We start from the raw sequence: 21156 nt of genomic DNA on the forward strand, positions 1-21156 counted from the left end.
GAGAAGATGAGCCAGGACTTCAATGCAAGCTTTGCTCCTCACTTGATTTGTGATCGAGAGTAAATCACCAAATGTCAGAGTTGCTGTGGAAATTAGATAAAAATAATGGTTATAAACTATTCAGTCTGGTGCTTGGTACATAATAGTATTCAATATTTAGTAAATATTAGGGGAAAATCCCAAGCAGTGCTTCACAGTCAGCTATTCTTTCCAATTCATCATATCATCATATACAGAGCTGTGGTCAGTCAGCTCTTTGCACTGACTTTATTTTTTACATCCTCCCTCCCATTCTAGCCCATTTAATTCAGGCTTTTCAAGATCTTACAATAAGCAATCATTTATCTTCCTATTTGTCTGATCAAGTTTCTCCACTGCATCACAAATAAACCACAAACTCTTAGCTTTCCAGCACCTATCTCTCTTCATGTCTGTCTGTCTCCAGAATCCCATAATTTCCTGGTTTGACATCATATCACAAGTAGATTTGTTTTTCTTGAATTCTTTCTCCCATATTTTTTTTCCTTCATTAGTTTTCACTCTGTTGTATTTTTGAATCAACTCCTACGTGTCAATTATTAGACAATCTTTCCTATTCCAAAAGCAGTTGGAAAGATTTCTCTCAGAAGTGCCTTTTTAAGCACACTACATGATGGGTGTAATAAAGCATTATTTCCTCAGTCATGATGTATGCCGCCTTTCTTAATAGTTAGCCTTTCACGGCTTAAATTCAGTTTTAAAATATTTTATATTTAGATGCTTTTATAGGCTGCATTTGGTTCAAAATTGGAAAAGAAGTATAATAAGATTGTTTATTGTTACCCTGTTTATTTAACTCATATGCAGAGCACGTCAAGCAAAATGCTGAGCAGGATGACTTACAAGCTGCTGTCAAGATTGCCAGGAGACATATCAACAACCTCAGATATGCAGATGATACCACTTGGTTGGCCAAAAGCAAAGAGGAACTAAAGAGCCTCTTGATGAGGGTGAAAGAAGAGAGTGAAAAAGCTGGCTTAAAACTCAACATTCAAAAAACTAAGGTCATGACTTCCAGTCCTATCACTTCAAGACAAATGGAAGCAGTGACAGATTCCCTTTTCTTGGATTCTACAATCACTGCAAATGGTGACTGCAGCCATGAAATTAGAACAAGGTTGCTGCTTGGCAGGAAAGCTATGACAAACCTTGACAGCATATTAAAAAACAACACAAAACAAAACAAACAAACAAACAAAAAAAAAACAAAGACATCTCTTTGCAAAGTTCCATATAGAATGGTCTTTCCAGTAGTCATGTACAGATGCGAAAGCTGGACCATAAAGAAGACAGAGCACTGAAGAACTGTTGCTTTCAAACTGTGATGCTGGCAAAGACTCTTGAGAGCCCCTTGGACAGCAAGGAGATCAAGCCAGTCAATCTTAAAGAAACTCAACCCTGAATATTGATTGGAAGGATTGATGCTGAAGCTGAAACTCCAATATTTCGGCCACCTGATGCAAAGAGCTGACTCATTTGAAAAGACCCTGATGCTGGGAAAGACTGAAGGCAGAAGGAGAGTTCGACAGACAGAGGATAAGACAGTTGATGGCATCACCAATTCGACGGACATGAACTTGGGCAAACTCTGGGAATGGTGAGGGACAGAGAAACTGGCAGAGTCGGACGTGACTTGGCGACTGAACAACAACAACAGCAACAGAGACTGGGTTCTGTTTTCCCTCCAAATTCCCCTGCTGAAATCCTGCTCCCTGGTACCTCTAAATTTGACTGTATTTGGAGATAAGACCTTTAAAATAGCAATTATTGTAAGATGAATCATATGGTGGTCCTTATTCTAAAATGACTGGTGTTCCTACAAGCAAAAGATACTAGAACCCAGACACTAACATAAAAAGGACCATATGAAGACAAAGAAAACAGACTATCTGCAAGCCAAGAATAAGAGATCTCAAAAGAAACCAACATTGATGGTTCCTTGATCTTGAATGTCAAGCCTCTGGATTTGTGGGCAAATAAATTTCAATTGTTTAAGTCACTCAGTCTCTAGTATATATTATGGAAGCCCTCGCAAACTGATTTTTTAATAAATTTACATAAAATGAATACCCTTTTTTCCCCCAGAGAAAACACTTACATCTGCAGAATAATGGTAATCATTACCAGCTCCCAGTAAGTGAGCAGGGTACTTGGCTCCATTAAAAAAAAAAAAAAGCAATATACAGAATAATATTAATTGTTGCTGCTTTCAATTCCATTAGCAATTGTATTAGATGAAGGCTTCTTGGTTCCTGGTTCCTCCCTGCAAACCATGAAGCCATTCCTTCTATTAATTGAAGATCAGGCCCCAAATGGCCAAATTTGAGTTAATCAGTACAGTTGATGTTGAAATAAATAAGATGAAAAAATTTAATACAATCTTTTGGAAGCACTTTCAAAAATGTAAGCAATACTATATCAATATAGCCAGTTCTGAATTATCCAATAATTATATAAAATCTGTCAAAGATGAAACAGTAATAAAAAATTAGAATATACAAAATATACAGATATATGCAGTAACAAAATTAAGAAAGTGTTTTAGGAAATGGGGCAATAATATTTCTTCAGTGCTTAGCTTTTTCTAAAAATCCTGGTCTACCCCTGGGTGCAAATCATCTGTTAGAGTATAAAAAAGCAAACATTTTCAGGCTTTATTTATTTATTTATTTTTTTCAGATTTTGTTTGTCCCTAGTAAAGCTTAGGGTCATGTTCCAGGAAAAGTAACCACTCTACCAGTAGGCTCTCCTGCTAGCTGTTATCTTATCATTTCTAGTTAGTCTTGTAACTTGAAGAAGTTTTTCCAGTTTCAAAACTATCCTTTTGTAATTATCAAATTATAAATAACAATTGATTTACACTACAAATCTAGCATGTAATTCTGACATGCTGCCTACTTAAACCTCTTTAATAGTTTTCATTGCTCATAAACTTTCTTATTCTACTAGGGTTCACTTGCAGCAAATCTGACACCCAGGTTTTTGTCTCCTCTGGAGTTAGAGGAGACTCAAAGCTTATATTTTAGAATAGACATATTTTAAAGTAAAAGCAAATAATCTGTAAACACCAAGAAAAAACAGATAAAATCTTATATAATGTTGTTTCTACTCTCTGTTTACTTATTCTCAGAACACAACCACTGATAAAGATTTCATGTCCCATTCTGCATCAAGCCTCTCTGATTTTGCTAATACTATTTCCTCTGTATTCAATTCTCTTTACTCCTTTCCTACATTTAATTTCTCTTCATCTTCCTCTTTTTATAAGTAAACTAAAATATGAAACATATGACCACCTCACATGACTTCTTTTTCACAACCATCCCTTGTGGAACAGTTAGGAAACTGTCTTCTTCATTTTCTTTATTTATAACTTTTGTAACTTTTACTTGATACAGAAAATACCTATTTACTTAACTGTCTCATTTATCAAACCTTTTGCTTCTTGAAGACAGTTATCAGTTGTTTGCATTTTTACTGTGTATTATAACATATTTACCTAGTAGATACTTAATATACCTTCACTGAAATAAACTGGACAGTCATACACATTCTGCTACATTTCTAAATTATGTCTTTGTGGGTGTGTGCTAAGTTGCTTCAGTTCAGTTCATTTCAGTTCAGTCATTCAATCGTGTCCAACTCCATGCGACTGACCTTAGGGATTATATCCTGCCAGACTTCTCTGTCCATGGGTTTCTCCAGGCAAGAATACTGGAGTGGGTTGTCATTCCATCCTCTGGGGGAACTTCCTGACCCAGGGGTTGAAGTTGCATCTCTTTTGTCTCCTAAATTGGCAGGCAGATTCTTTACCACTACTTCGGAAACCTCAAAATTATGTCTTTACCATATATATAGTATGACATTATATATAATAATACAATTAACTTAATTCTCTATGGAATATCAATGATCATCTAAGGTAAGATTTCATATTTTCCAAATACACATTCAGTTAACTCAAATGTAGTCATTTTTAGAGTGAAAATTGGCAGGAGTTTAATAGAAAATAGCCAGAACTTTGCAGTTTGCGGCATGGAGCTTGAGAGGAAACTATTTCTTGTCTGTAGAAACCCAGAGAATTTAGGGCAGTAGGCTGTCCTTATATAGGTTGGAATTGGGCCAGGGTGTAAGCTAACCATCCTACTCTCTAGAAAAATGTGCCCTGTGATTTTTAATGACCACAAATAGTTAGGACTTCAGCTTTATGTCTCATCCAATAAGATCTCTTGTCTCTCAAGACAGTAAAATGAACAGTGAGTCATAAGGAAATCAATAGTGTTATATTCAAACAAGGCTATTTAGATCAAAACACTTTCCATTTTCTCATTAGCCATGGAGCCAGAGGGGAAAGTGGGGAGGATCTGCATTCATTTAAAATTACACACAGATGGAACTCTTGGTTCTACTGTCTAGTGAAGGCTCCAAAGTGCACACAATTAAATGTATTTTATTAAAACTAGCTTTAAAAATGCATGCTGTTTCCTTCCATTTATTCAATAATTGATTAATTACAGCCTGCTTTACTTCTCTTAGTGACATTTCCTAGCTTCATTTATCCTTTATGTTTTTGAAGTTTACTTCACTTTGGGAATTGTATTTTAACTTAATTTTTAAAAGAACTGAGGATATTTGATTTCCTAAAAAAAAAAAAAATGGGAGGAGAACAAGATGGTGGAGGAGTAGGTGGATGTGGAGAACATCTCTCTCCACGGATACACCAGGAACACACCCTCAGACACAGAAGTGCATGCAGAATACCAGCTGAGGGCTGACAAGAGCACCTGTCAGGAGGAAAAAAATATACAGAACCACGCAAAACTCGGTAGGATAAAGGAACTAGAGGGGGGGGGAAAGGAGTGATAGTAGGACTGGGCCTGCCCTCAGCAGGTGGGGGAACTGAAGCAGGGGTCTAATCCTCACATCGGACAGTTGTCTGAGTCAGAGGAGAAACATTTTAGGCTGAGAGCAAAACAGTTGATCTGTGGCAGCCTGAATGGAATGAGAATCAGACAGTCCTTGCTGCAGCCATGCATACCCAGATAGGGATGCAGGTCTCCTGGAAGGAGCGGCAGCTGGGAGCTGGAGTTTAGGGATTGTGGCGCAATCCCAGAGCAAGGACTGCTATTGACTGTGGAGAGACGGACTGAGGGGATGTGAGGGAGAAGTGGTGGGAAATGCTGGTGGAGGAAGGCCAGGCAGCCATGGAAGCAAGATGATACTGCTGAGTCACGCATAGCGGGTGGAGCCATCACCGTAACCTCTCTCCCCCCACACGCCAGTGTCAGCAGCTGAATAGTAGAGAGGCTGGCCCATCAAACGCATGACCCTGAGCTACAGAGTAGGACGCCAGCCAGGGGGGCCCCTCTATGTGCCTAACGCTTGAAACCACAGAGAAGGACCCCAGGCAAGGGAGCCCTCTAAGTGCCTGAGCGGGCAGAGCTACTGAGAAAGAATAGCCAAAGAAGCCTTCTGATCGCCCGCTACAAGGGGCTCTCAGAGAGCCTCTGATAGGGCCATCTCTTGAAGTGGAGGCAGCCCATGTCCCTGCTCACTTGGCACTGCCAGGGTCCCCGCAGGTCCAGCAGCAGCACCACCTTCAAGCTCAACTCTCACTGGGGCAGAGCTGCCACAGGCAAAAATGCCTTGCATCTGTGTTCACAGGGTCAATCAGTCATGTCCAACTCTGTGCGACCCTGTAGACTGGCCTGCCAGGCTTCTCTTTCCGGGAGGTGGGGGGGGGGGCGGGGGGAGAGGGTTTCTCCAGACAAGATTACTAGAGTGTATTGGCCAATACTGGCTGCCACACCCTTCTAGAGCACTGTATTTCCTGCTGCCATAGCCGCCACTCCCCTGAGTTCCTGGTGCTGTCAGAACCCCTGAGACCCAAGCAGCTGCACCACCTCCACACCTGGCCCTCACAGGGGCAAACCCAAGTCCTCCAGGGCACCTCAGCAGCAAACCCTAGGGGATGACCCACATATGGCAGTGGTAATAAAACCACAAGTGAAACCCATGGGCAGTGCAGCTAAGGAAGAAGACCCCAAACCTTCCCACCTGCTGTACAACCTGCAATTAAATCCACACAATCAACCAGGCAGACTCTGTGTCTATGAAATATATTAAAGACCATCAAGAGCTCCCACAAAAGAAAATGCACTAGTTCTGATAGTTATGGACATTGGAGGCAAGAACACACAGCAATAGGACCAGATTAGAATCTGAGCTGTCCCCACAGCAGGCCCAGAGAACAACACAGTGTTGGAGGGCATCCTAGGGAGGTGAGGGGGAATGCTACTCCCAGCGAGGGAGAGGACTCTGACAGCAGTGACACAAGAAAACTATTTATTATTCTTATTCTTTGACTTGTTCTGTAGATTCTTTTGGATTATTTTTTATGTCTTTGTTTTCCCTTAGTCTGTTGTAGTTGTTGATTTTATTGGTACTAAGAAACCCAAATAAGCTTTTGAGCTTTTTTTTCCTCATTCACATTTTTTATTGTTGTTATAAACTTCTGCCTCTAGGTTGGGCTTTTGCAGCTCTGTGGAGTTTTCCTTTTTTTCTTTTTCTCTTTTCTATTTTTTAAAATTTAATTTTTAATATGTTAAACCTATTATTATTTTTTCTACATTTATTACTTTGTTTGCTTTTCCTACTGTTCTTTTCCTCTTGCAGTTAATCTTTAATGTATATAAATGTTCTTCATCTACCTCTCTTTAAATCTGCATGTCTATTCTTTCTTTTCCTCTCAACATATTTGTTAGTTCTGTTTTCATTGCTTTATTTCCCACTTGGCAAATTTAGTTTTATTTTCCAGTTTGTGCTTTAGTTAGTTTTGTTCTTAGCTGGTAAATATAATTTTTAATTTCCCTTGTTTGCTGGATCAATCTACTGTACTTTATTTTAGTTGAACTGTTTTGACTTTGCTCATGGGTGAATATGCATATGTGCATATCCATTATTTTAATTATTATTATCCTGATTTTGTAACTGCCATTTGTCTGGGGTTCATCTTTGGTTACTCATTTTTAGATATTTGTTTTAATCTCACTTAATATCATAACAAACTACTTGTGGAAACTTCATTTCTGACTAGAGATCAAGCTCTGAGCCTTTGGAGTGGGAACACTGACTCCAAGATCCTAGACTACCAGAAATAACCCTATGGAATATCAAATAGTGAGAACTCACACAAAGGAAACCACTTGAATAAAAGACCTGGCATCAAAAATACAAACCCAATCATCAGCAGACAAGATTAGCACCTCACTCAGCCTTGATCATCAGAGGAAAAACAAACAAATAAAACATCAACACAAATCTCACCCTATAGGAAACTTACCTAAACCACTGGACCAACCATAGGAGGGCAGAAACCAAAAGGAAGAAAGAATTCAACCTTCTTCAAGGAAAGAATTCAACTTTCCTTGAAAACTGGGAAAAGGAGACCTCAAACACAATAAATCAGAATAATGATAATCATAATCATGAAAAGGCAGAGAAATGCTATGCAAATGAAGCAACACATTAGAAACACAGAAGTCCAAATAAATGAGGAGGAAATAGGCAAACTTACTGAAAAAGAATTCAGAATAATGATAGTAAAGATGATCAAAAACTTGAAAACAAAATGGAGAAAATGCAAAAATCATAAACAAAGACCTAGAAGAATTAAAGAATAAACAAGCAGAGACAAACAACACAGTTATTGAAATTAAAAATACTCTACAAGGAATCAATAGCAGAATATCTGAAGCAGAAGAACGAATCAGTGAACTGGAAGATAAAAATGGTGGAAATAACTTCTGAAGAGCAGAATAAAGTAAAAAGGATGAAAAGAACTGAGGGTAGTCTCAGAGACCTCTGGGACAATATCAAATGCACCAAAATTTGAATTATAGGTGTCCCAGAAGAAGAAGGGGAAAAGAAAGCGTATGAGAAAATCTTTGAAGAGATTATAGTTGACAATTTCCCCAACATGGAAAAGCAAATAGTCAGTCAAGTTTAAGAGGCACAGAGTCCCATACAGGATAAACCCAAGGAGAAACACACCAAGGCACATACTAATCAAACTAACAAAGACTAAACACAAAGAAAGAATATTAAAAGTAGCAAAAGAGAAGCAACAAGTACCATACAAGGGAAACCCCATACACTTAAGAGCTGATCTTTCAGCAGAAACTCTGCAGGCCAGAAGGGATTGGCAGGATATATTTAAAGTACTTAAAGGGGAAAATCTACAACCAAGATTACTGCACTAAGCAAGGATTTCATTCAAAATCGACGGAGAAAGAAAAAGCTTTTCAGACAGGCAAAAGTTAAGAGAATTCAGTATCACCTAGCCAGCTTTACAAGAAATGTTTAAAGGACTTACATAGTCAAGAAATACAAGAGAAGAAAAAAGATCTACAAAATCAACTCCAAACAATTAAGAAAATGGCAATAGGAACATATATATCAATAATTATTCTAAATATAAATAGATTAAATGCTCCAATCAAAATTCACAGACTGACTGGATGCATACAAAACCAGGACCCATATATGTACTCTCTATAAGAAACTCATTTCAGACCCAAAGACGCATATAGGCTGAAAGTGAGAGGATGGAAAAATATATTCCATTCAGATGGGAAGCAAAAGAAAGATGGAGTAGCCATCCTCATATCAGACAAAATAGACCTTAAAATAAAGAGGTTACAAAAGATTAGAAAGGACACAACATAAAGATCAAGGGATAAATCCAAGAGGAAGACCTAATTGTAAGTATCTATGCACCCAATGTAGGAGCACCTCACTACATAAGACAAACACTAACAGACATAAAAGGAGAAATTGACAGTAACACAATAACAGTAGGAGACTATAGCACCACACTCACATCATTGGACAGGTCATCAAAACAGTAAATTAATAAAGAAACACAAGTCTTAAATGATACATTAGATGAGATGGATCTCATTGATATCTTCAGGACATTCCATCCAAATGCAAAAGAATACACCTTCTTCTCAAGTACACATGGAACATTCTCCAGGATAGACCACATCTTGAGTCATAAATCAAACCTCAGTAAATACATGAAAATTGAAATTGTATCAGACATTTTTCCCACCACAGCACTATGAGACTGGATATCAATTCCAAGAGAAAAACTGTAAGAAACACAAACATATGGAGATTAAACAACACGTTTCTAAATAACCAACAGGTTACTGAAGAAATCAAAAGGGAAATCAAAAAATTTCTAGAAACAAATGACAATGAAAACACAACAAATCAAAACCTGTGGGATGCAGCAAAAAGAGTTCTAAGAGAGAAGTTTAATAGCAATGCAATCCTACCTCAAGAAACTAGAAAACCATCAAATAGACAACCTAACTTTACACCTAAAACAACTAGAAAAAGAACAAAAAAAGCCCCAAAATTAGTAGAAGGAAAGAAATCATAAAGATCCAAGCAGAAATAAATGAAAAAGAAATGAAAGAACCAACAATGAAGATTAATAAAACTAAAAGGTGGTTCTTTGACAAGATAAACAAAATTGACAAACCTTTAGCCAGGCTCATCAAGAACAAAAGAGAGAAGAATCAAATCAACAAAATTAGAAATGAAAAAGGAGAGGCTACAACAGATAGTATGGAAATACAAAGGATTATAAGAGACTATTATGAGCAACTATATGGCAGTTAAACTGGAAGAAATGGACAGATACTTAGAAAAGTTCAATCTTCCAAGACTGAAGCTGTGATCAATAATCTCCCAAAAAACAAAAGTCTGGGAACAGATGGCTTCACGGGAGAATTCTATCAAACATTTAGAGAAGAGATAATGCCTATCCTTTTAAAATTCTTTCAAAAAACTGCAGAGGAATGAACACTTGCAAACTCATTCTACAAGACCACCATCACCCTGATACCAAAACCAGACAACGACATCACACACAAAAAAAGAAAACTACAGGCCAGTATCACTGATGAACATAGATGCAAAAATCCTCAACAAAATTTTAGCAAACAGAATTCAGCAACACATCAAAAATCTCATACACCATGATCAATCTGGGTTTATTCCAGGGGTGCAAGGATACTTCAAAATATGCAAATCAATCAATGTGATACACCATATTAACAAATTGGAAGATAAAAACCATATTTTAATCTCAGTAGATTCACAAAAAGCCTTTGACAAGATTCAGCACCCATTTATGATGAAAACTCTTCAAAAAAAATGGGCATAGTAGGAACTACCTCAGTATAGTAAAGGCCATATATGATAAGCCTACAGCAAACATTGTTCTCAATGGTGAAAAACTGAAAACTTTCCACCGAAGATCAGGAAAAAGACAAGGGTGTCCACTTTAGCCACTATTATTCAACATAGTTCTGGAAGTCCTAGCTACAGAAATCAGAAAAGAAAAAGAAATAAAAGGAATCCAGACCAGAAAAGAAGTAAAGCTCTCACTGTTTGAAGGTGACATGATACTGTAGGTTGAAAACCCTAAAGATAGTATCAGAAAATTACTGGAGATAATCAGTCAATTTAGCAAAGTTCATTTCAGTTCAGTTCAGTCACTCAGTCGTGTCTGACTCTTTGCAACCCCATGAACTGCAGCACGCCAGGCCTCCCTGTTCATCACCAACTCCCGGAGCCTACCCAAACTCATGTTCATTGCGTCAGTGATGCCATCCAACCATCTCAACCTCTGTCATCTCCTTTTCCTCCTGCCCTCAATTTTTCCCAGCATCAGAATCTTTTCAAATGAGTCAGTTCTTTGCATCATGTGGTCAAAGTATTGGAGTTTCAGCTTCAACATCAGTCCTTCCAATGAACACCCAGGACTGATCTCCTTTAGGATGGATTGGTTGGATCTTCTTGCAGTCCAAGGGACTCTCAAGAGTCTTCTCCAACACCACAGTTCAAAAGCAAAAGTTGCAGGATACAAAAATCAATACACAGAAATCACTTGGATTTCTATATACTATGAAAAATCAGAAAGAAAAATTAAGGAATCAATCCCATTCACCATTGCAACAAACAGAATTAAATATCTAGGAATAAACTTACCTAAAGAGACAAAAGAACTGTACACAGAAAATTGTAAGACACTGATAAATTAATCAAACACAACATAAACAGATGGAGAGATATTCTATGTTCCTGGGTAGGAAGAATCAATATTGTGAAAATGACTATACTACCAAATCCAATCTACAGATCCAATGTGTTCCCTATCAAATTACCAATGACATTTTTCACAGAAGTAGAACAAAAAATTTCACAATTCATATGCAAACACAAAAGACCCAAATAGTCAAAGCAGCCTTGAGAAAGAAGAATGGGGCTGGAAGAATCAACATTCCTGACTTCAAATTACACTACAAAGCTACAGTCATCAAGATAGCATGGTGCTGGCACAAAAACAGAAATATAGACTAATGGAACAAAGTAGAAGATCCAGAAATAAACCTATGCACCTATGGGTACCTTATTTTATCAAAGGAGGCAAGAATATGCAATGGGGCAAAGACAGCCTCTTCAATAAATAGTGCTACTTATAAAGAATGAAATTAGAAGAACACTTCCTAATCAATACACAAAGGTAAACTCAAAATAGATTAAAGACCTAAATTTAAGACCAGAAACTATAAAACTCTTAGAGGAAAACATAGGCAGAACACTCAATGACATAAATCAAAGCAAAATTCTCTATGATCCACCTGCTAGATTAATGGAAATAAAAACAAAAGTAAACAAGTAAGACCTGATTAAACTTAAAAGTTTTTGCACAGCAAAGGAAACTATAAGTAAGGTGAAAAACAACCCTCAGAATGGGAGAAAATAATAGCAAATGAAACAACTGACACAGAAGTAATTCCCAAAAGTATACAAGCAGCTCACACAACTCAATACTAAATAAACAATCAACACAATCAGAAAGCGGGAAAAAAGACCTAAACAGACATTTCTCCAAAGACACAGTGATGGCTAACAAGCACATGAAAAAATGTTCAACATCACTCATTATTAAAGAAATGCAAATCAAAACTACAGTGAGATATCACCTCACACTGATCAGAATGGCCATCATCAAAAAGTCTACAAACAATAAATGATGGAGAGTGTGTGGGGAAAAGGTAATTCTCCTTCACTGTTGGTGGGAATGTAAATTGATACAGCCACTATGAAAGACTGTATGGGAATTCCTTAAAAAACTGAGAATAAAACCTCCGTATGACCCAGCAATCCCACTCCTAGGCATATGCCCTGAGGAAATCAAAATGGAAAGAGAAACATGTGTTCCAGTGTTCATTGCAGCATGATTTACAATAGCTAGCACATGGAAGCAACCTAGATGCCCATCAGCAGATGAATGGATACAGAAGTTGCGGTACATATACACAAGTAAATATTACTCAACCATAAAAAGGAATGAATTTGAATCAGTTCTAATGAGTTGGATGAACCTAGAACCTATTATACGGAGTGAAGTAACTCAGAGAAAGATAAATATCGTGTTCTAACACACATATATGGAACATGGTACTGAAGAATTAATTTACATGGAAACAATGGAGAATCAGAGAATCAGCTTGTGGACATGAGGAGAGGGTAAGATGTATGCAAAGAGTAACATGGAAACTTACACTACCATACATAAAGTGTATGGGAGTTTTCTGTTTAAATCAGGAAACTCAAACAGGAGCGCTGTGTCAACTTGGAGAGGTGGATTGGGGGGAGAAGGGAGGGAGGTTCAAAAGGGAGGGGATATATGTATACCTGTGACTGACTCATATTGAAGTTTGACAGAAAACAACAAAATTCTGTAAAGTGATTATCCTTCAATAAAAAAAAAAAATGATGTTTTGACTTTCTATAGTCACTAGTTGGTCTATATGGGTTCATTACTTACCAATTTTTATGCTTCTCAACATAAACCAGAGGTCATATGACTGGAAACATAAGATGGTTGTTTCTAACACCTTAGGAATTTGTTCATATTCGACTTCAGTGTTATGAAACAGAAATATAATGTGAGTCACATTTATTATTTTAAGTTTTCTAGTAGCCACATTGTTTCAGGGAGGAAACCAATTCTGACTCCATGCTGGACACTGTTTCTTTGACTCGCTTTTATTATTAAAATCATACTCAATGGCTTGCCTGGAGAACCCTGCCTGTCTGCTTGATTATAAACTAATGTGCCTTTGTTCAGCTCTTGGAGAGATTGTTTGTCCCTGCCCACCTGTGAATAGAAGAGATGAACACACCCCTTCTGAAGCCTGGACATTTCCTTGGAGAAGTTTTGCAAGGCTGAAGACCCTTTCACTTTTCTGCCCCACTGCAACTCCCTCTCTATTCTGCCTTTTGTTTTTAGTTCCACATTGCTTCCTTTTCTCTTATCTATAAAAGAACTTGGCATCCAGATCCCAAAAAGATGGCCATTTTGAGGCTCTATCCTGCCATCTTCTTGGTCTACTGGCTCCCCCATTAAACTCTCTTCCTTGCCTTAACACCTTATCTCTCAGATTCATTAACCTATTGTGTGGCAAGCAGAGCGAGTATCGACTCAATAACAATATTAAACAGAATAAAATATTATGAAATTAATTTTAGTGCTATATCATATTTAACCTAGTGTGAAATAAAATTCATAATTTATGGCAAGACAAGAAAGATTTAAGCATAAAAATGTTCTATCACTTGTCCCCCACTCCCCACCCTACTGTGCCTTGTGTATCTGCATTATGCATCGATTAAACCTCCTTCATTGGCATAAATACCTGCTCAACAGTAAAGAGATTCTCCTAGTATCCACAAGACAACTCCTTAGGAGGTAGCATTTCTTCTTGATCTCCTAAAGAGCCACAGTGATGCTTAGATATGGATTGTGTAAACTGTCAATAATACATCATGTAATGTATAGCGCTCTGTCTTAAAAAAAAAGAAAACTTACATAACTGCATTGACTTCTAATGGTGGACCAGTTCTCAAAGTGTTCTGTGATCTTCTCGGGTTATAGTCCTCAAATTTGGCATGAATAAACTTTTCTGTTTCTTTCCTAGACGGACTGATTAATTTTTCATCACCTGGTGACATTAGGATAGGAAAATATTAGCATTTCAACATGCAATCAATATAAATATTATTAATGAGTTATTTACATTTTTTCTTAGTAATAAGTGTTTGAAAACTGGTGTGTATCTTACCCTTAGAGTGCATTTTTCTTTACACTAGCCTCATTTTAAGTGTTTAAGTGGGGCCCATAGTGGACATCATGGCTCTATGTGATCTGACTGCAGCATCACAATAATAACAAACTTCCTCTTGGAAGTTGCCTCATTGCATTTCACCATGTCCAAATATTAAAATCTTAAACATTTCTCTCTCACCATAGCTACCACCACCAAAAACAAAAAAATATGATTTATTTTACTTCAAAATGTCTGCAGATTGTACTGGATGTGGTAGGTTTATGATCAGTGCTTAGAGAGCAATTAACATTTGAATTAAGCCACATGAAGATAACAACAGGCGATTGCCCATTTTAACAGCTGCTAAGTGGTGTTAATTGCTGGCTGTAGACCACAAGCTGAGCAATTTTCTGTGTATTGTACAAACAGAACAAAACCAAATAGAACTTAAAAAAGTAAGTATTATCCCCATTATAATAACGTACAGAGCCTAGGAGTATAATGTATCTTTATCACTTATGCCATTTATGAAATTGACCAGTAACATATTATTTGTGGCAGAAATGATATATATGTATGATTGCTCATTTTTATGTTCAAGTAATAAATAATCAAAATATTTTATATATAATTAGAAGTGTTCTAAACATTTAATAATTTTATAAAACTGTCAATGGATAGGAGTTTTTTATGTTTACATTGATTAAGAGTTGTACTTAAAGATTAGCTGCAGGAAGCTGGGAAATATGAATCATAGTTAAAATAGTTTATTAAGAATTGTCCAAAGAAGTGTAGATTATTAGATCATTAGACTATGCCAACTGAACTAAGTTGTGTCAACATTTATTGACATTGCAGCTTTTAGCTTTAGTTCCTGAAGTGTTGGCTAGAAAGATATCATTTGTTTCCATTTTGAATCAACGGGATAGTGAAACAATACATTGATCACATGGAGAAATTAAAGGTGTCTGGTTATTTAAAATGGTAAACATAATAATTATAGTTTATTCTTATTAATACATATTGTTAAAATAAAGATTTTAATTTAATATAGACTCTTTCATGGTCTAGTTTAGGATATAAATTCATTCATTATTCTGGCTACAGCTACTGACATAGAGTCCCCTTGATTTCTCATTCTGTGCTACCATCTGTTGATCAGTTTGGCTTTAGAACTTGAGCTTCATAGGTCTATAATGTGTTGTGTGTATTTTTAAGGAAGCTAATTGGGTAGCTACATTTGCCGCCTGATGCTTGTTACAATTTTATCATTTTCTACCATGTCACTTCCCAAGTATAGTCAGGCTATTAACTGTTACTAAGACGGCCTCAATTTTCTCCTTAACTTGATCACATTTCAGGCATGCATCTTCCCTATTAGAGGCATCTGACTGCAGTCCCCTTTCTTGGAACATTCATTTTAGAGCAATTAGGAGTTCTTTCTCTGCCTCTTTGAGATGTAAATCTCCCAAACTCTGCCACTATTATAATCTAGACATGTCTTTCTTAAGAATGGGACCACTTATTTGAGATATAAGAACAAGAAAGACAAGGTTTCAATATATCAGTCTCTGTGAGATGATCGATCTCTAACTTGATAAGCACCAATTAGCACTTAACTTATATGCAGAGTACATCATAAGAAATGCTGGGCTGGAAAAAGCACAAGCTGGAATCAAGATTGCCAGGAGAAATATCAATAACCTCAGATATGCAGATGACACCACCCTTATGGCAGAAAGTGAAGAGGAACTAAAAAGTCTCTTGATGAAAGTGAAAGAGGGGAATGAAAAAGTTGGCTTAAAGCTCAACATTCAGGAAACTAAGATCATGGCATCCGGTCCCATCACTTCATGGGAAATAGATGGGGAAACAGTGGAAACAGTGGCTTACTTTATTTTTCTGGGCTCCAAAATCACTGCAGATGGTGACAGCAGCCATGAAATTAAAAGACACTTACTCCTTGAAAGGAAAGTTAGACAGCATATTAAAAAGCAGGGACATTACTTTGCCAACAAAGGTCCGTCTGGTCAAGGCTATGGTTTTTCCAGTAGTCATGTATGAATGTGAAAGTTGGACTATAAAGAAAGCTGAGTGCTGAAGAACTGGTGCTTTTGAACTGTGGTGTTGGAGAAAGCTCTTGAGAGTCCCTTGGACTGCAAAGAGATCCAACCAGTCCATCCTAAAGGAAATCAGTCCTGGGTGTTCATTGGAAGGACTGATGTTGAAGCTGAAACTCCAATACTTTGGCCACCTGATGCGAAGAACTGACTCATTGGAAAAGACCCTGATGCTGGGAAAGATTGAGGGCAGGAGGAGAAGGGGATGACAGAGGATGAGATGGTTGGATGGCATCACCGACTCGATGGACAATGGTATGGGTGGACTCCGGGAGTTGGTGATGGACAGGGAGGCCTGACATGCTGCGGTTCATGGGGTCGCAAAGAGTCGGACACGACCGAGTGACCGAACTGAACTGAATTAGCAAACACAGAAGGACTAATTATATTGACTAATCTCGCCACTAATGCCCTCCAGTACTTTTCCACTAACTCATCTCAGTGCTTCAAAACTCCTCTGTTTTTTGTTTCAATGAACTTGGATATAAGTTCAACCTCTCTTCCCTTCCACAATAGTCTTAAAGACTAATGAAACCATCTTGAATAAAATTTTCCTTCCTGTTTAGTTTCATTCTGCTTGACTCCTCAGTGTAACTTTTCTTTTTTTTTTTTTTTGACTCTTTCAAAAGCTCCATGTCTGGAATAGGAAAAGAAAGCCTTGTAAATTTACTTTACATAATTAAATCTTCCACTTAAAGCAGTCTAAAATGACCACAACTTAATCTAGTATTGCATAGCTCACAAAGTGTTTTGTATGAAATTACAGGAACATGAAGAAAAGTATGGAAAGAAATGTCATTTGGTTACCTTGGTTACATCAGAAAAATGAAGCTGCTGAGTGTGAAGGGGCAAGAAGGTAGACCTTAACTCCTTTTATGTCTTACTTTGTATTCTTTTGTACCTTAATTTTTTTTTGTTAATCTTGTAATTAAAATATATATGCTAAGGTAAAATGGAAATCAAAAACAAGAAGAAAGCAAATTTGCAAACAACATTAATGTGGCTGTTGATTTCTTAGGGGAAATGATGGTTATTTATAAATAATAATTTTAAGATATTTAGAAAGAAATCGTGAAGGTATGTATTAAAATTTCTTCTCTGGTGTCCCAACACTAAAGAATCCACCTTCAAAGCAGAAGACATGGGTTCAATCCTTGGGTTGGGAAGATCTTCTGGAGAAGGAAATGGCAACCCACTCCAGCATTTACTTGGAAAATCCCCTGTACAGAGGAGCTTGGTAAGCTACTGTCCATGGGTCACAAAGAGTTGGACAGGACTGAGTTACTGAACACAGCAGTATTCTAAAAATAGAATTCTCTCCCATCCCAGATATTCTACAAAGGTAGAAGAGAAGAGAAACAATGTTCTTATTGAGTACATTAAACTAGAGTGCAATGTGCATCAGTTGAAATCTACTAAAAGACTGCAAACATAGAAAGAAATCTCAAGCATATACATAGTCAAGCAGGTACAATCCATTAGGCATATGTTCTCAAAATAAAGAATTACTAGTCCTCAAATAAGGGGACTTGACACTACTATTTGTCACAGATAATTTATCCTCCACTAACATGGTAATTGATTTAACCATCAGTACTAATCAGTTGGTTTTATACAAAGGAAAAATAAACTTCTGATATCTTTATGAAAGGAGGTACTTTTACAGACTAGTCTAAAGCCTGCTGAAGTGAGACTACTACCTTTCAACAGAAAATGGGAAATAGGGGCACTATCTTCCCTGGGTAGGTGAAATAGACACTTTTCATGTTCTTGAGAAAGACATTCTTGTGTCAGAAAGCTGGCAAAAGGATTTAGCTTTTAGAAAAATGTATGTACATTTCAAAGAGACAGAGAAAAAATTTATAATTACAAGTTTTCAAAAGTAAAATATTCTTAAAAAAGGACAGGAAAATTCCTTTCCCGTTTATCAGCAAGGACTATTGTTTCTTGTTTTTAATTTGTATTTAATTTGTATTTTCTTTAGTAATTCCACTATGTTTCTTAAATGAAACAAGTAAACAAAAGAAAAACACTTTAAAAAAGCTTGAATCATCTATTACTAATTGAAGACGAAATCAACAGAAAGGTCATTACTACTTGACTCAAGTATATATACAAAGGATCAGTGTTATGGACTGAATGTTTTTGCCCCCACTAAAAATTCATAGGTGAAGCCCTAACCCACAATGCAATGGTAGTAGGAGCTGAAGTCTTTGGGAAGTAATTAGGATGGATTTGTACCCTTGTAAGACCAAACATCAGAGAGCTTATTTGCTCTCTTTCTGTCTTCCACATAAGGATAAAAGGAAAAGGCAGCCATCTGCCAACCAGAAACAGGACGGACCGACCCTCACCAGACATGGAATCTGCTGACACCCTGACCTCAGACTTCCCAGATTCCAGAACTGTGAAAAATAAACTTCTGTTGTTTAAGTCACCTGATCTATGGTATTTTTTATAACAGCCCAAACTAATACAATCAAGTCAATTCATAAGGCAGTCGTCCACTAATCTATGCATTTTCAGTTTAAGTAAAAATAATTTGTTTCCCTACTTATTCTATAGTATGTTAAGGATTTTCTAGATAGTGAAACATAGATCTATAAGGAATAAAATAAAAATAATCATTAATCAAATGCTGTCAACATATTTGGTAAATTTTTCAGTAGTATTTTGTTTTATACATCTTAATATACTTGAAATCATAATGTGGAAATCATAATGTGCATGTGTATATATAATATATACACATACACACATGATGTGTTACACACACACACACTTTATATATATATGTTATTTTTACATAACATATATATATATTTATATTTATATGTTCAGTTACTAAGTTGTATCCAACTCTTTTGTGATTCCATGGACGGTAGCCCACAAGTTTCCTCTGTCCTTAGGATTTCCCTGGAAAGAATACTGAAGTGAGTTGCCCTTTCCTTCTCCAGGGGATCTTTCTGACCCAGGGATCCAACCTGCATCTCCTGCATTGGCAGGCACATTCTTTACCATTGGAGTCTTCAGGGAAGCTTCATATACATATACACAAACACATATATATGCATATAGTTAATAGACTTTTAAACTTAGTGCTATATGTGTTTTAATTGTGCAATAACTGTAAAATTCTTCAGTATAGATGATATATTATTTTTCTAAGTTATGCTCTAGGAAGTGTTAGTTCTCTAACCAGTAATTCACACACCAGGAGGAGTCAACTAGCATTTATCAAAATACCAAGCCACAGAGGTTGCTGCAATGAGTAATCTGGCTATCTTGATGTCCCATCTGTAGCAGTTGCCTCATATAATGGATGTTAGAACTAGGTTTTTCTTGTTCAAATTAGCTAATTCCCAAAATGAATGTTAGAAATGGTTTTGAAGATAAACAGATTACCTAACATACTGTAGAGGCCTTTCCCCAACGTTGCACTAGCATGGTATAAAAATTCAGGGAACATCTTAAAATGTAACACTGGAAAGGCTCCTAGGCTTGATCCCTAAATGGTCAGTATTCTGACCCTTTTTCTGAGGATTCCTGAATCATGCCATGGCCTTGATAGATGGCAGGACAAATACTGTAGCTAGAACATGCCCCATTTGTCTCAGGTGAACCTTTAACAGAGGATGTTTTGAGAACTCTGAAAAACACAAAGAGATTATAGAAGATTAGGTGTCATGTTTTTTCATTATATTTGCTTATTTTAAGTCAGCATGTACAGCAGAAAGGGTCAGAGATTTGCTGTCATTATAACTTTCTTGTGGAATAATTCTGAAAAAGCAGCTACCCCTCACCCAGGGCTACTGGTGGCTATTAACAATGCCAAAATAACATATAGTTCTCAAAGATAAATTGTCATATGCCAGTTTGGAATGTAAATATCTCCCTTATTTTCATTTGTTTATAAGCACTCTTAACTGAATTCTTTGTAAACTTATTCTACAATTAATCTAATCAGGATCAATTGACAGGCATGTGGGTGAGAAACAATGTAGCAAAAGCATTTTTGTTCTTTAATCTTTGAACTTCTAATAACTTTACTGTTATATAATGCCAAAAGTAATATTACTTCCATAAAACATATGATTGTAGCTCTTTATCAACTGTCAAGCTGTTTTCCAGGAAATAAATACTGTTTATAATTCTTCTATTTCTCTGAAAGTTAGAAAGTTACCTCCATTTTCTCTAAATCATCTTTTATTTTGAATGTATTCGGAAAGGAAAAAAGTCAAGCTCCTGACATTTCAAGACAAACTATCTTTACCAACCATCTTTCTCTTCTATTTCCACTCTCAGTGCATATTACACACGTACGGATAAGCAGTAACCTATGTGGAAAGAGGGGATTAGGGGCATCTTTTTAATCACTGGTGTGATCAGGGGATAAATTCTTATTCTTTCACTCAAGAGAAACTCAAACAAACATCTAGGATTTTTTTAGCTTTGTGAAAAGGGCAATAGCTAGAGGAAAATATCAGGGTATTAAATTCACAGAAGCCAAGTTATCAATCAAACCCAGAGTAAGTGATGAACAGAACACACTAGAAGGGGAGAGACTACACCAAAAAGCAACTTGCAGGATGTGCAAGAGCTACCCCCGCACGTATTATGAATGATATTGTGGTTTACTCTGTTTAGGAAAATTTAAGATATTATAACCAATGAAATATTAAGATTTATTTGTGATTATGGCTGGTGGGAGTTAGGGGCAAAATTAGAGGACTTTCCAGGTAAGAGGTTTGTTTCCCCTCTCTCTCTCTGTGCACGTATTGGTATTTTGTTTATTTGGGGTG

The sequence above is a fragment of the Cervus canadensis genome, chromosome 11 (genome assembly GCF_019320065.1).
Source record: "Cervus canadensis isolate Bull #8, Minnesota chromosome 11, ASM1932006v1, whole genome shotgun sequence".
NCBI classification, from domain to species: Eukaryota; Metazoa; Chordata; class Mammalia; order Artiodactyla; family Cervidae; genus Cervus; species Cervus canadensis.